The 17,881-nt window shown below is 43.5% G+C and overlaps 1 protein-coding gene across 5 annotated transcripts in view; it reads right to left on the bottom strand.

Annotated features, from left to right (window-relative positions):
- Nucleotides 1–17,881, bottom strand: part of bcas3 (BCAS3 microtubule associated cell migration factor) — a 928,098-nt gene that overhangs the window by 738,025 nt on the left and 172,192 nt on the right. The window lies entirely within an intron of this gene.

The raw sequence follows: 17,881 nt of genomic DNA, 5'->3' as shown, positions 1-17,881 counted from the left end.
AACATTGTGGGCCAAAGAGCCTGCACCGTGCTGCACTATTCCATGCTCTGTGTTAAAATTGTCAGGCATGAAGAGCTATTAGGATATAAAGGAGTATCTTTGAAAGAACATCTTAAACAGACTGTGCCTTAAAAATTATAGATTAGCTTTATTTGTCACATGAACATCAAAACATACTGAAATGCATTCTATTGCGTCAACAACCAACACAGTCTGATGAAGTGCTGGGACAGCTCTTGAGTAACATCACACTTCAGGCGCCAACATCGCATGTCCACAACTCAATAACCCTAATCCGTACATCTTTGGAATGTGGGATGAAACTGGAGCACCCCAAGGAAACCTACATGGTCATGGGGAGAACATACAAATCCCTTACAGACAGTGGTAGGAACTGAACCCCAATCTTACAGTTGGCACTGCAGTGCACCATGTTAACTGCTACACCACCATTCCATCTATAGTTGTAAAGGAATTCCTTTCCCAACTGGTCACTTGCATCAAAATCTTATTATGGGCCAACTTGTGTTTGATAACAATCTTGTCACACCTGGGAACATAATGTTTATGTTCATGGATGAATTGAAAGTGAGAAAGGCACAAAAGGTTTAGGAGAGAATTTCAGGACAGAGTGCATTATTCAAAGAAGGCATGGCCATCGATAGTGGATTGATTAAATTCAGAATTGCTCAACCTGCTAGAATTTAAGGAGTGTCGATACCTCAGAAGACTATTACGCTGGAGGAGGTTACAATAGGGAGCTGCAAAACAGGAATGTCAATCTTAAAACCGAGAGATTGCTGTACTGCCCACAAGCTCGAGAGTCATGAACAAATGAGGCACTGCAGATTAGGACATGAGGGAGGGTTTTGGAGGAGTTCAAGCTATTGAAAGAGAATGAGTGTGATACATTTAATCTGCTCAATTTGGTTTTGCACATGCTCCTCAAAACAGTAAGTGAATGAATGTGATTTTAAAACATATCTCAAGGTGTGTATACATTCCTTGATAATAAATGTATTTGAATCGTGAATCTTGAATTAATTTAGTTTGCAGTAAGATACATTTAGATGGACAAACTTACAGCAGTTATAAGCTCCACTTTTAAAGGCCCATTGAGTCTGCTCTACAATTCCATCATGGCTGATTTATTATCCCTCTCAACACCATTCTCCTGGCTTCGCGCCATAAACTTTGAAGCCATGACGAATCAAGAACCTGTTGACCTCTGCTTTAAATATACCCAATGCCTTGACCTCCACAGCTGTCTGTGGCAATGAATTCCACAGATTCACCCACCCTCTGGCCAAAGACAATAAACTACATGGTGAATGGGGGAAGGGGGGAGTAAATGATTTTCTGTTCTTATCCAAAGTGAATACCACATAGTCTGAAGATACTGTGTGATTTAGACCATAAGACCATAAGATATGAAAAGAATAGAGTCAATGGTTCAGGCCAAGACCCTTCCGCAGAGACCCTTCCCTGCTGGAGGGTCTCAGCCCGAAATGTCAGCTGTACTCTTTTCTATAGGTGCTGCCTGGCCACCTGAGTTCCTCAGCATTTTGTGTGTGTTTCATGTATCTGCGGTTTTTCTCTTGTTTGCGATTGGATCCACAGAATGTCCTCTGGGAGACTGGGTGGGTTGAGATCCAGGGTTGACTAAAAACATAATCACAAATAAATGTTTTATCTCTTAACACCAGGCCTATACCCAGTTGCTACCCAAAGCTGATTTTTAAATTAGCTAGTTTGATACTTCACAGGAACCAAATCCAGAGTTTCATTCAAGGAAAATTTGGGGAGAGGTCTGTAGATTCAGTCACCCAGTCATTTGGAAATTTAGGTGTAAGTTTGGAAGAAGATAAAAAGTGAAAATATGAATAATAAATAATTTTTTGATCAAAATAAAAAAGGTAAATGGGTCAAAACCTCTTCTCCAGAGCACACCCAATCTTATAACTGAGATCAGACGTCACTACACAAATCTGGAGTGATATGTCAACCCAACTATGACATTAACTGCCACACTACTGCTTTCGATCGTAGCCCTGCACTGAACACAAACCAGCCCCCCTTGCTCAGTCTGACTCATTTATCGGAGACAAAAGAATGTCTCGCTGACAGAAAACAGAGCTGCTTTAATAAAGCAGAGGAAGACAATATTACGCTGAGCAGTGAATTTTGCTGCTCTTTTAAAAAAGTGCAACAGTTTTAGGTTACATCTGTAAACCGGGTGCAATCTGCTAGGGGATAATGCACAATAAAGGATCACATTAAGGGGAAACCACATAGAAATACCATGACTCGCAAACTGCTGCTTTACTATTCAAATCCGCTTAACAGAACAAGGTGAGCATTCTTTTAATCATGGAGTACTAAAAAAACACTTCAGGCTGCAGTGCTCTCATAGAATTGTTTAGAATCTCTCAGCTGTAATGGCATCTCCAATGCCGCACTCATTTCAATATCTGCAGTGCCCTTTGGACGATGGAAATCCAAGTACTGAAATGATACACCGAAGGAAACAAAGAAATTAGACAAGAGCCTTTATTTGTAACACACTCTTAAAAACTGCCAGAACTTTGATCATAGTTTAAAACACCTTATCTTCTCCCCATCTCACAAATCTCCAACATTGCCCCAGGCACATAACCACCACTTTCAACTGCTTTTATTCATGATACGGATACCTAGAAACATGTAGCTGTTTAATTTCCAAAAAGACTTTATAACAAATTAATAATCTACTTGCAATATAAATATGAAATTGGCAGACTTCATATTGTAGGCTGATGTGAAATTCTCCATTAAGTCCTGGGGGCAGGAGAAGGCCATTCAGACCAAAACATACAAGACCACATGACATACTAGCACAACTAGGCCATTTGACCCATCAAGTCTGCTCTGCCATTCCATCACGGCTGATTTATTATCCATCTCAACGCCATTCTCCTGCCATCTCCCCATAACCTTTGATGTCTTTACTAACCAAAAACCTATCAACCTCCACTTTAAGTATATCCAAGGATTTGGCCTTTGCAGCCATGTGTGGCAATGAATTCCACATATTCACCACACTCTGGCTAAAGAAATACCTCCTCATCTTTCTTCTAAAGGAGGCGTCCTTCTATTCTGAAGCTGTGCCCTCTAGTCCTAGTCCCTCTCACTACAGGAGTAATATCATAGTTCTACAGTAGTCATCTACTTTAATATTATTTGTAGTATTGTTCTGTCTTCAATAAAAGCATAAGACCACAAGACACAGAAGCAGAATTAGGCCATTCAGCCCATCGAGTCTGCTCCACTGTTCCATCATGTACATCTGTCTTTCAAGTTTGTAGAAATCTTTTACCTATACTAAAGTGAACTATATCAAAGAACATTAAGGGCTGAAATTGCAAGAAAAGGGCACATACTCTTCATCATTCCATCCAACTGAAATCAAGAAAGTTGGTAGTTGGCACTTGGCACCTTACAGCAAAATCAACAAAATGGTCTCTAACATCACAATATTCAGGAGTAAATGAAAATCAAAAACAAAACTGCAGATACTAAAAAACTCGGCAGATCAGGCAGCACGCATATAATGAGAAACAGTTAACATTTCAGCCCTGAGGCCCCTCATCAGAACTGAGAAAGAGAAACAACTATGGGTACCCTTTGCTATCAGAGCTGAGATTTTCAATAACAGCTCCCTCAGAATAGTCACCCTATGCAGATATTTTAAACACTTTTTGAGAGCCAAGACACAATTAATGTTGAATTCATAATTGCTTCTAAGTCTGATTTTTACCCAAATTAAAAACAAAAGGGTAAAGCTTGACCTGATTATATATCAAAGAGACAGGTCATAATGCAATGTGCTACTTGAATGCAACAAAGCCATAAATATTAATACATTTCAAGATACAGTAGACTCGGGTTAATTGGGACGCATTGGGACCAGTACAATTCGGCCCAATTATGTGGCTGCACCAATTAGCTTATGTTTCACAGAAATAATTAAAATGGTATAAAAAAGACAAACTCTCATTTAACTGAGTAACACATTATGTATTTAAATGAGATACAGAACAAATTAAAACAGTACCAATAATACCCCAGTACTATAAAGCTGTGTATTAGTTCATAATAGTTATTTATCGACAGAGGAGGAAATCAGAGGTCCATGAGCCAATCATCATCAGAGGACCAGAGGTGAAGAAGGTTGGAAAAATAAAATTCCTCACTGATATCGTTTCAGGGAATCAGTCCTGAACCCAGCACATAAATGTCATTATGAAGAAAGCACAGCAGCACCTCCATTTCCTTAGAAGTTTGTGAAGATTTGGCAATAACATCTAAAACTTTGACAACCTTCTATAGATGTTTGGTGGAGAGTATATTGACTGGTTGCATCACAGCCTGATATGGAAACATGAATGTCCTTGAATAGAAAAGCCTACAAAAAGTAGTGGATATACCCTAGTCCATCACAGGCAAAGCCCACCCATCACTGAGTACAACTACACAGTGCGCTGTCACAGGAAAGCAGCACATAGGATCATGTAAGGTCCCCACCATGCAGGCCATGCCCTCTGCTCACTGCTGCCATCAGGAAGCAGGTACAGGAGCCTCAGGACCCACACCACCAGAGTCAGGAACAATTATTACCCCTCAACCATCAGGCCTCAAAGCCAGAGGGAGTAACTTCATTCAACTTCACTGAACTGTTGCAACAACCTCTGGACTCACTTTCAAGAACTCTTCATCTTATGTTCTCAATATTTATTGTGGTTTTTGTATTTGCAGTTTGTTGTCGTTTGCACACTGGTTGCTTGTCTGTCCTGTTGGATGCAGTCTTTCAATGATTCTATTGTGTTTGGTGGATTTACTGTGTATGCCTGCAAGGGAACAACCTCAGGGTTGTATATGGAGAGGAGAAGCTTTGATAATAAAGTTACTTTGAAGTTTCAACTCATCCAGTGTATGCTGCTGCACTCCTTTATTCAACTGTAAATGAACAAAATCAGCACAGACACATAGAAAACCTACAGCACAATTTAGGCCCTTCAGCCCACGAAGTTGTGCCGAACATAACCCTACCTTAGAAATTACTAGGCTTACCTATAGCCCTCTATTTTACTAAGCTCCATGTACCTATCTATCTAAAAGCCTCTTAAAAGACCCTATTGCATCCGCCTCCACCACCGTTGTCAGCAGCCCATTCCACGCACTCACCACTCTCTGAGTAAAAAACTATATGCCTGACATCTCCTCTGTACCTACTCCCCAGCACCTTAAACCCGTGTCCTCTTGTGGCAACCATTTCAGCCCTGGGAAAAAGCCTCTGACTATCCACACGATCAATGCCTCTCATCATCTTATACACCTCTAACAGGTCACCTCTCATCGTCCATCACTCCAAGGAGAAAAGGCCGAGTTCACTCAGCCTATTCTCATAAGGCATGCTCCCCAATCCAGGCAACATCCTTATAAATCTCCTCTGCACCCTTTCTATGGCTTCGACATCCTTCCTGTAGTGAGGCGACCAGAACTGAGCACAGTACTCCAGGTGGGGTCTGACCATGGTCCTATATAGCTGCAACATTACCTCTCAGCTCCTAAATTCAATTCCACAATTGATGAAAGCCAATACACCGTACGTCTTCTTAACCACAGAGTCAACATGCGCAGCAGCTTTGAGTGTCCTATGGACTCGGACCCCAAGATCCCTTTGATCCTTCACACTGCCAACAGTCTTACCATTAATACTATATTCTGCCATATTTGACCTACCAAAATGAACCACTTCACACTTATCTGGGTTGAACTCCATCTACCACTTCTCAGCCCAGTTTTGCATCCTATCAATGTCCTGCTGTAACCTCTGACAGACCTCCACACTATCCACAACACCTCCAACCTTTGTGTCATCAGCAAACTTACTAACCCATCCCTCCACTTCCTCATCCAGGTCAGTTATAAAAATCACGAAGAGTAAGGGTCCCAACAACAGATCCCTGAGGCACACCACTGGTGACCGACCTCTATGCAGAATATGACCTGTCTACAACCACTCTTTGCCTTCTGTGGGCAAGCCAGTTCTTGATCCACAAAGCAATGTCCCCTTGGATCCCATGCCTCCTTACTTTCTCAATAAGCCTTGCATGGGGTTCCTTATTAAATGCCTTGCCGAAATCCATATACGCTACATCCACTGCTCTTCCTTCATCAAGGTGTTTAGTCACATCCTTAAAAAATTCAATCAGGCTCGTAAGGCACGATCTGCCCTTGACAAATCCATGCTGACTACTCCTAATCATATTATACTTCTCCAAATGTTCATAAATCCTGCCTCTCAGGATCTTCTTCATCAACTTACCAACCACTGAGGTAAGACTCACTGGTCTATAATTTCCTGGGCTATCTCTACTCCCTTTCTTGAATAAAGGAACAACATCCGCAACCCTCCAATCCTCTGGAATCTCTCCTGTCCCCACTGATGATGCAAAGATCATCGTCAGAGGTTCAGCAATCTTCTCCCTCGCCTCCCACAGTAGCCTGGAGTACATCTCATCCGGTCCCGGCGACTTATCCAACTTGATGCTTTCCAAAAGCTCCAGCACATCCACTTTATTAACATCTACATGCTCAAGCTTTTCAGTCTGCTGCAAGTCAGCACTACAATCAGCAAGATCCTTTTCCATAGTGAATACTGAAGTAAAGTATTCATTAAGTACCTCTGCTATTTCCTCCGGTTTCATACACACTTTCCCACTGTCACACTTGATAGGTCCTATTCTTTCACATCTTATCCTCTTGCTCTTCATGTACTTGTAGAATGCCTTGGGGTTTCCTTGATCCTGCCCGCCAAGGCCTACTCATGGCCTCTTCTGGCTCTCCTAATTTCCTTCTTAAGCTCCTTCCTATTAGCCTTATAATCTTCTAGATCTCTAACATTTCCTATCTCTGTGAACCTTTTATAAGCTTTTCTTTTCTTCTTGACTAGATTTATTACAGCCTTTGTACACCACGGTTCCTGTACCCTACCATAACTTCCCTGTCTCATTGGAACGTACCTATGCAGAACTCCACACAAATATCCCCTGAATATTTGCCACATTTCTTCCATACTTTTCCCTGAGAACATCTGTTTCCAATTTAAGCCTCCAATTTCCTCCCTGATAGCCTCATAATTCCCCTTACTCCAATTAAATGCTTTTCTAACTTGTCTGGTCCTATCTCTCTCCAATGCTATTGTAAAGGAGACAAAATTACGATCACTATCTCCAAAATCCTCTCCCACTGAGAGATCTGACAGCTGACCAGTAGTTGTCAAGATCTGATACCTTGAGTAGTTTTTCAGCTACTGTCAAATCTTTTTGTGGCACCTTGACAAGGGTCTGAAATGGTTTAAAGTCAAAATTATCAAAAAATCACTGCTTTTGAATCGGCATCCGTGAGTTCAAGTGGATAACATAACACAAGCACACACAAGTGGCACCATTTGAAAACTGTTACCTCTGAGCACAGTGTAGTGTCTTGTTACGTACCCCGTAACTGGGTCACTTACCAGCAAAGATAGAGAGGTCCGTTGAAGTCTGATGGTACTATTTTTAACAGTATTTATTGATAAAAATACACAAAAATAATATCAATGCAAACATACAGATAATATACGTCGTCAATACTAAATCTAAAAGCGCGGGTATAATAATAATCAACAAGAAATAGCTCTATCGTTGTCTAGGGGATAACGTATTGTCCGATGGAAATATAAAAGTCACTCAAGTTCATTCAGGCTGCAGCTTTTGGTTGGAGAGAGAGACAATTTTTTTAGAACTTGCCCGTTTTCCTTTTTATGATGTCGATCCTTCGAAATGTTGTCGGTGATGATCTCCTTTAGCTAAGCCGTCTTCCGTGGTAAGGCCTCAATCCCGGGCAACGGGAAAGGACACACGTGGGCCTTCCACCGGCTGTCGCTATTAAATGCTGTCACGGGATTTCTAGCGTTTCTCCTGGTGCGTCTAAAGGGGTTGTTCCCCAGACCTTCTTTTATCCTTACTCACGGGGTCTCAGATGTCAATCAGGTTGGAATGATGCCACCCCTCAACCAGCCCACTTTTGGTCATTCCCTGAGGGCTTCAAATAAATAGTACAGTACTCAATAAACAATTCCGTCTCCAAGAGACAATGGCCGTTTCCCGTGGCTTTGTATCGCTGAGGGGCCAGGACATTCCAAACCCCTTGTGGATTCTGCGTGTCTCTCTCATTTCCTGGGTCTCCTGACCTGAATTAATAGCGATCTTGCGATTCTCAAAAAGGAGGGGGCTACTTTGTACCCTTCGGCCCCTCAGAGTTGGGGCACAGGCGTAACAGTCTAATGGTTACACAAGTGCATGCGAATGATGTTAATTAGAAACCGTTCAGCAACAGTCTCCTACCCCGATTAAGAGGCATAGTGTCCTAAATAAATGAAGGGAATCATGGCTGATTTTTCCATTGGTTTTTGGTTTTTAAGATAAATGGCTGACCGTATTAACCAGAATCCAATGCATAACCTCCAGACCAGTGCACGGTACATTATAAACTGTGGATATATACACAAGAAATAGAAGCAGGACTAGCCCATCTGGCCCTTCAGACCAGCTCTGCCAATCATCACGAGTATGGGTGATCTTCTTTTTTAGTGATATGTTCCAGCGCTATCCCCATATCCTTTGATTCACTTAATATCTAGCAATCTGCTGATCCTTGTCTTGGACAACATCACGTTCTTTACCACATCATATTCCATCTGCCATGTCCCTCTCCCTTTCATTCAACATCAATATCCTGTTGGAGCCTCGTTATATTCCTGTATCTCATATAACACCAGATTGTCAGCAAACCTGGCCAAGATTTACTGTGCATCCTTCATTCATCATGAATCTCTGCACCATTTCAGAAAGAAACATAGAAAACCTACAGCACAACACAGGCCCTTCGGCCCACAATGCTGTGCCGAACATGTACTTACTTTAGAAATTACCTAGGGTTACCCATAGCCCTCTATTTTTCTAAGCTCCATGTACCTATCCAGGAGTCTCTTAAATTGTATCTGCCTCCATCACAGTTGCTGGCAGCCCACTCACCACTCTCTGCATAAAAAACTTACCCCTGACATCCCATTTGTACCTATTCCAAGCACCTTAAAACCGTGCCCTCTCATGTTAGCCATTTCAGCCCTGAGAAAAAGCCTCTGACTATCCACACAATCAATGCCTCTCATCATCTTATACACTTCTATCAGGTCACCTCTCATCCTCCGTCGCTCCAAGGAGAAAAGGCTGAGTTCACTCAACCTATTCTCATAAGACATGCTCCCCAATCCAGGCAACATCCTTGTAAATCTCCTCTGCACCCTTTCTATAGTTTCCACATCCTTCTTGTAGTGAGGTGACCAGAGTTGAGCACAGTACTCCAAGTGGGGTCTGACCAGCGTCCAATATAGCTGTAATAATACCTATCAGCTCTTGAACTCAATCCCACGGTTGAGGAAGGCTAATACACCGTACGCCTTCTTAACCACACAGTCAATCTGCACAGCAGCCTTGAGCGTCCTATGGACTCGGACCCCAAGATCCCACTGATCCTCCACACTGCCATAATACTATAATCTGCCATCATATTTGACCTACCAAAATGAACTACCTCACACTTACCTAGGTTGAACTCCATCTGCCCTCCTCAGCCCAGTTTTGTATCCTATCAATATCCACACTATCCACAACAACCCCAATCTTTGTGTCATCAGCAAATTTACTAACCCATCCCTCTACTTCCTCATCCCGGTCATTTATAAAATTCACAAAGAGAAGGGGTCCCAGACAGATCCCTGAGGTACACCACTGGTCACTGACCTCCATGCAGAATATGACCCATCTACAACCACTCTTTGCCTTCTGTGAGCAAGCTAATTGTGGATCCACAAAGTAAGGTCCCCTTGGAACAGATGCCTCCTTATTTTCTCAATAAGCCCTGTATGGGGTACCTTATCAAATGCCTTGCTGAGATCCATATACACTACATCTACTGCTCTACCTCCATCAATGTGTTTATTCACATCCTCAAAAAAATTCAATCAGGCTCATAAGGCATGACCTGCTTTTGACAAAGCCATGCTGACTATTCCTAATCATATTATCACATACAAACAAGCTGGATAAACTCAGCAGGTCGGGCAGCATCCGTTGAAATGAGCAGTGAACGGATCCTGTCCGACCTGCTGAGTTCATCCAGCTTGTTTGTACGTGTTGATTTGACCACAGCATCTGCAGTGTACTTTGTTTTTCCTAATCACATTATGCCTCTCCAAATGTTCACAAATCCTGCCTCTCAGGATCTTCTCCATCAACTTACCAACCACTGAAGTAGGACTTACTGGTCTATAATTTCCAGGGCTATCTCTACTCCTTTTCTTGAATAAGGGAACAACATCTGCAACCCTCCAATCCTCCGGAACCACTCCCATCCCTATTGATGGTGCAAAGATCATTGCCAGAGGCTCAGCAATCTCCTCCCTCAGTAGCCTGGGGTATATCTCCTCCGGTCCCGGTGACTTATCCAACTTGATGCTTTCCAAAAACTCCAGCACATCCTCTTTCTTAATGTCTATATGCTCAAGCTCTTCAGTCTGCAGTACGTCATCCCTACAATCGCCAAGGTCCTTTTCCGTGGTGAATACTGAAGCAAAGTATTCATTAAGTAGCTCCGCTACCTCCTCTGGTTCCATACACACTTTTCCACTGTCATACTTGATTGGTCCTATTCTCTTACATCTTATCCTCTTGCTCTTCACATACTTGTAGAATGCCTTGGGGTTTTCCTTAATTATGCTTGCCAAGGCCTCCTTATGGCCCCTTCTGGCTCTCCTAATTTCATTCTTAAGCTCCTTCCTGCTAGCCTTATAATTTTCTAGATCTCTATCATTACCTAGTGTTTTGAACCTTTCGTAAGATTTTCTTTTCTTCTCGAATAGCTTTGCAACAGCCTTTGTACACCATGGTTCCTGTACTCTACCATCTTTTCCTTGTCTCATTGGAACATACTTACACAGAACGCCACTGAGCATTTGCCATATTTCTGCAGTACATTCCCCTGAAAACATCTGCTTCCAATTTATACTTCCAAGTTCCTGCCTGATAGCTTCATATTTCCCCTTACTCCAATTAAATGTTTTCCTAACTTGTCTGTTCCTATCGCTCTCCAATGCTATGGTAAAGGAGATAGAATTGTGATCACTATCTCTAAAATGCTCTCCCACTGAAAGACCTAACACCTGACCAGGTCCATTTCCCAATACCAGATCAAGTACAGCCGCTCCTCTTATAGGCTTATCTGCATATTGTGTCAAGAAACCTTCCTGAACACACCTAACAAACTCCACCCCATCTAAACCCCTTGCTTTAGGGAGATGCCAATCAATACTGTGGAAATTAAAATCTCCCATCAAGACAACCCAGTTTTAAATTGCACCATTCCAGAATCTGTCTCCCTATCTGCTCCTCAATGTCTGTTACTATTGGGTGGTCTATAAAAAACACCCAGTAGAGTTATTGACCCCTTCCTGTTTCTAATTTCCAGCCACAGAGACTCAGTAGACAATCCCTCCAAGATTTCCTCCTTTTCTGCAGCCGTGACACTATCTCTGATCAACAGTGCACCGCCCCCACCTCTTTTGCCCCCCTCTCTGTACTTTCTGAAACATCTAAAGCCTGGAACTCTAAGTAGCCTTTCCTGTCAAAACACTTTGGTGGGTCTGGAGATGCACAGAAACCAAACCATGTTAATTTGTTTCTCAAAAGAACATTAGTGAACGACGTGGGTTTCATTATCAGTATTCATACTTGCTTTTTACTCTATATTTATTAATTTATTTGATAATTACATTCCCCAGTTACCACGGTGGGAATAAAACTCATATATCTAGGTTCAGGCTTTGAATACTAGTCCAACCATAGAAGCTTACTCCTAATAAACCAGCTGTTTTTGACACATTTACATCAAAACATGGAGTGAATTGCATCATTTGCACCAAATCAAAGATTGTGCTGCGGGCAGCCCACATGTGCTGCTGTCCTTCCATAGCAAGCCCACAACTCACTAACTCTAACCCACGTCTTTGGAATGTGGGAAGAAACTCACACGGTCACAGGGAGAACATGCAAACTCTTTTCTGTCAGCAATGGGAATTGAACCCCAGCCTCACAGCTATTGGTGTCAAGCATTACCCTAACCACGATGCTATTGCACTGCACCCTTAAAGCACCAAAAGGACAGGGAGAAAGGTCTTGGCCCAAAACATCAACTGTCCTCTTTTCCATAGATGCTGCCTGGCCTGCTGAGTTTCTCCAGCATTTTGTGTATGTTGCAAAGGACAGGGAGATAGGGTGAGAATGTTAGTGAAGTGAGCACACAGGCCCCTTCCATCACAGTTCAACACAACAGTAACATCCAGGCTGAGCTCATAAGGAAGGTGGCCAACAAAGAAGCTTCCATTATGATTCTCTAACCCATTCAGCTGGAAAACAAAAGTACAATTCCCATTCCACACGCAGTTGTACTGACAGAATCATATCTTACAGTTAACATTCCAGACTCCACCATCACCATTCCTGGGTACGTACTGTCTCACTGGCAGGACAGACCTAGCAGAGATGGTGGCACAGTGGTGTACAGCAGAGAGGGAGTTGCCCTGACAACTCTCAACATCGACTCTGGACCCCATGAAGTCTCATGGCACCAGCTTAAACATGGGCAAGGAAACCTCCTGCTGATTACCATGTACTGTCCTCCCTCAGCTGATGAATCAGTACTTCTCCAGTCCACCACCAAGAGTGGCTCAGTAGTACCACCACAGACTGAGCTGGTCGGGTCCTACTGGACAGAGCTACAGGCTGGGACTACAGCAGGTGGTAAGGGAACCTACAAGAGGGAAAAACACACTTGACCTCATTCCCACCAACCTGCCTGCCGTGGAAACATCTGTCCATGACGGCACTGGTAGAAGTGACCACCACACAGTACTTGTGGAGACTAAATCCCGTTTCCACAATGAAGAAATCCTCCACTGCGTTGTGTGGCACTACCACCATGCTAAACGGGATAGACCAAACAGATCTAGCAGCCCCGGAATGAGCATCTATGAAACGCTGTGAGCCATCAGCAGTAGCAGAATTGTACTCAACTACAATCTGTAACCTCATAACCCAGCATATTCCCCACTCTAACATTACCACCAGACCAGGGGATCAACCCTGGTTCAATGAAGAGTGCTGAGAACAACACCAGGCATACCTCAATATGAGGCGTTACCCTGGTGAAGCCACAATACAGGACTACTTGCATGCCAAACACCACAAGCAGCAAGTAATAGACAGAGCTAAGTGGCCCCACACCCAACAGATCAGATCTACGCTCTGTAGTCCTGCCACATTCAGCCGTGAATGGTGGTGGACAATCAAACAACTCACTGGAGGAGGAGGTTCCACAAATATCCCCATCCTCAGTGATAGAGGAGCCCAGCAAACCTGTGTAAAAGATAAGGCTGAGGCATTTGCAACAATCTTCAGTCAGAAATGCCGAGTAGAAGATCCAGGTGGGCCTCCTCCAGAAGGCCCCAGAATCCCAGATGTCAGTATGTAGCCAGTCCAATTCATTCCTCATGATATCAGGAGACAGCTGAAAGCACTGGATACTGTGAAGGCTATAGGCCTAGATAAAATCCTACAATCTGTGCTCCAGAACTTGCCACACCACTAGCCAAGCTGTTCCAGTACAGCTACAACACCGGCATCTACCCAGCAACGTGGAAAATTGCCCAGCTGTGTCCTGTACACAAGAAACAGGACAAGACCAACCCAGCCAATTACTGCCCTATCAGCTTACTCTCAATCATCAGCAAAGTAATGGAAGGAGTCATCAACAGTGCTATATGTAGCACCTACTTGGCAATAACCTGCTTACAGTTGCCCAGTTTGGGTTCTGTCAAGGCCACTCAGCTCCAGACCTCATCACCTCCTTGGTCCAAACATGGACCAAAGAGTTAAATACCAGAGGTGAGGTGAGAGCAATAACCCCCGACATCAAGGCAGTATTTGACTGAGCCCCAGCTAAAATGTAATCAATGGGAATTAGAGGGAAACCCTCTGCTGGTTGGAATCATACCTGACACAAAGGAAGATGGTTGTGGTGGTTGGAGGTCAATCATCTCATCCTCAGGACATCACTGCAGGAGCTCCTCAGTGAAATGTCCTAGGACCAACCATCTTCAGCTGCTTCATCTGTCAAAAGGTCAAAAGCGGGATGTTCCCAGGATCATAGGGGGCTATGGGAGATTGTGATAGTTCCTCCATGTTTTGACAGTCAAAACGAGCATAGAAGGCATTGAGCACATTTGGAAACGAAGCCCTATTGCTGCCTATGTCATTTCATTTTACTTTATAAGAGCATTCAAGCTCTGCCACAACTGTCAAGCATCCTTCACTGATTCAAGTTTAGTCTGGAAATCAAATCAAATAAAATCAAATCAAGTTTAATTATCATTCAAACCATACACAGATACAGCTGAATGAGACAGCATTCCTCTGGGGCCAAGGCGCAAAACGTGCAAAAATAATGAGTAACATTCAAAGTGGCGAATAACACAATTCAAAATTATTAGTGAGCAAAAAAGCACATTCAAAAAAAACATTCACTGCACACACACATCCTTTGCTACGAGCACACAAAGAACTTGCATTGTGATGGACTTTAGGAGCTGGGGGAGCTGGAAAGCCGGGGAGCTCAGGAACTGCTACCCACAGCTGCTGCTGAGTCCTGAGTCAGGACTAAGTTAGTGTGAATATAAATTTGCAGAGTGTGAAATAAATATGATTTGAGAAGTATCAATCCATTAATTTTAATGCATTAATAGCATCCGTCAACGGAACAGAAATACTGTGGATTCAGCAGCAGCCGCAGATGGCAGTTCCAGCTCCCCGACTCCCACGGGTCCCAAAGTCCATCCACACGACGCGCAAATTCTTTGTGCAATTCCTTTGCGCGCTAGTAACAAAAGCCTTAGAGGGAACATTGTCCAAGACCTTGAGCGACAATGTCTGGAAATTGATGGTACAGTCTCTCGGCAGCGTGTAGATGCACACAATCCGGCATTTCATTCCACCACTCAAACACAGGAGGGCAGCACCAACAGGAGAGGCCAGGCCCCAGCCAAGCATGGACACCATGCTGTAAAGCTCCTGTGTCTTCTCGCCTGGTCTGCAGTAGCAGACAAGCCCAAGGCTTGTGGCCTAGTCCTTTCTACAACCGAGGCTACGCAGCTCCCATGTCGTCTGTCCCCACCACGAGACAAGGATAACAGGCCTGCGGCAACTTACATTATCACTGCCAAACAGAATCTCGTGATTGCAAGTGAAATGTCCAAGACAATCTCCCAAGGTTATACTGCACGGTCTGTAACCAGGTCAGCTCCTCCGACATCCCGACCGCCTCCTTCCCGAACATCCCAGCCGATCCCTTTGACATCTCAGTTGGCCTCTTCTCCAGTATCCTGGCCCACCCCCTTCAACACCTCGGCCAGCTCCACCGCCAACACCAGTCCAGTTACTCCGATCAATGAGCAGCTCACTGATGGGGTAGCCCTGCAGCACTTGAAGTTCTTGGAGTAGAATTGTCTTTGAATTGTAAAAAACAAATTTTACAAAGAAAGATTTGGAATTGCCAGTTTGCCTGTGAGATAGCTTTAAAGGAGATGATACCTGGACCTCTTGTACCCTTCTTGATCACCAGACCTGAATGCCTCTGATCCGGCCCTCAACAGATTGCGAATCTCATGGTTCATCCAGGGTTCTGGTAGTTGAACACTCATCCACAACTGTTTTTATAAAGTGTGACAACCATGATGGATTCATTCAGATCCACAGATGAGTCCTTGCACATGGCCCAATCCACTGACTCGAAGCAATCCCATAGCTGCTCCTCTGCCTCCCACAACTGCCTCTTCGTTGTCCTAATCTCTGTAGCCTTGCTCTTTAGGCTCTGCCTGTGCAGGTAGGAGAAGGACAGCCAAGCGACCAGATTTACCAAAATGTGGTCTGGGCACGGAACAGTAGGCGATCCTTATCTTAGTGTAACAGTGGTCTAGCGTGTTGGGACTTCTGCTGATAGTAATTGAGCAGGGATTTCTTCAAATAAGCCTGGTTGAAGTCTCCAACTATGATTTGAAATGTGTTGGGATGGACCGTTTCTTGTTTGGAGATGGCATCATGCAGTGCCTCAAGCGCTTGATTATTGTGAGCCACTGGTGGCATGGTCTTAAGATATCCATTTTTTCCACTTACATCTCTCTCAAGTGTAAGCATTAATAAATGTTTGTGATTTTTCTTCCAAAATATTCATAAGCAAAGCTATAATTCTACCCTCTGTCTGGTTCTGTGGTAGAAATCAGTCATGAAACAGACTGGTTTCTGAAATGGAAGGTATTACACATAAAGGAAGTCTGACGAGGCTAAGCCTGCAATCCTTTGCATTAGAAAGATGAGGTGAACTAAGAGAAACAGACAAATTTTTAGAGCAAGACTGGGTACATATAAAGAGACACAAGAGAGACTGCAAATGCTGGAAATCTGGAGTAACAAACAAACTTCTGGAGTATCTATGAAAGAAAATGAACAGTCAGTTTCAGGCCTGAAACATCGAGTGTTCATTTCCCTCCATAGGTGCTGCCTGACCTGCTGAGTTCCTCTAGCACTGCACTCATGGACTATTTGTCCCTCTCCCATCATGGAGGAGACTATGTAGCATCCACACCAGGCACACCAGACTCAAAGACCCAAGCAGTAAGACTGACCAACACCTCCACCCCTCCACCACGACTACTTTACCATTTCCTGTCAGTTGCCTTACATACACTCCTGCACCTAGCACCATTTTATGGACATACAATCAATCAATGTATATGAGTGCGACAGCCAACCAATCAGAACAAGTTGGAACAATATAAATACGAGAACTCTGCAGAAACAAACGCAATTACATACTCATGTTGTCACTTCAACTGGTGACAAAAGGTTGCGACCTAACCTCCAGGCTCAGTAAGCAACCCTACAAACAAGCTATTATACATATGTGCTTACATTCAGACCCCGTAAAGCACTGATTTGTTACGAGGTTATTCAAACCTTTATTGAAATTTTTAAAAATAACAAAAATTAATTCGAAACAACACTTAAAGCTTCTCATGAGCAGCCGCCATTATAGTAAACATTCAATCAGCCAATGAGAGCACTTTACATACGCTCTGAGCCACTCACAGCCAATCACGTATTAGTTCACACTCTGCCTCCCCTGCGTGTGTAAATGTTCTTGCTCCTTCACCAATTTATTCCATTTTTTTCAGCCGTAATGTCTGGAAGACGTCCAGTGAGGGTAGTACATCTAAGATGTCTAGGAAAAGCAGTAGCACGGACGTGAAACTCCTAGGATTTCAGGCAGAACCAGTCATCCAAAACTTAGTTGAACTGGCCAGTGAAGTGGGATTAGAGGATGTTAATGACGGCGATGCTAGAGTTACTGCATTCTCATGGTGAGCCTTAATATCAAAGAGCTTTGCGAACTGGCAGAGCAAGCATCCTGGGTGAATCTGCGGACTTGGATGAAGAAGTGGAGACTCCAGCAAGAAACCTCACCACAACATTCCTCAGCGCTAGCATCATCGTGACCACACAAATCATGGGCCAGTTCATTGATAATGACCCTGACTGAGAATGAAGCTATATGGCAAGGAGAGGTGTTCTTGATATGATTTCCTGCTACAGAGAACTGCTTCATGAGCGGAAATTTTTAAAAAGGCAGT

Source organism: Hemitrygon akajei, chromosome 8, assembly GCF_048418815.1.
Source record: "Hemitrygon akajei chromosome 8, sHemAka1.3, whole genome shotgun sequence".
NCBI lineage: Eukaryota > Metazoa > Chordata > Chondrichthyes > Myliobatiformes > Dasyatidae > Hemitrygon > Hemitrygon akajei.
This window is presented reverse-complemented; position numbering and strand designations above follow the sequence as displayed.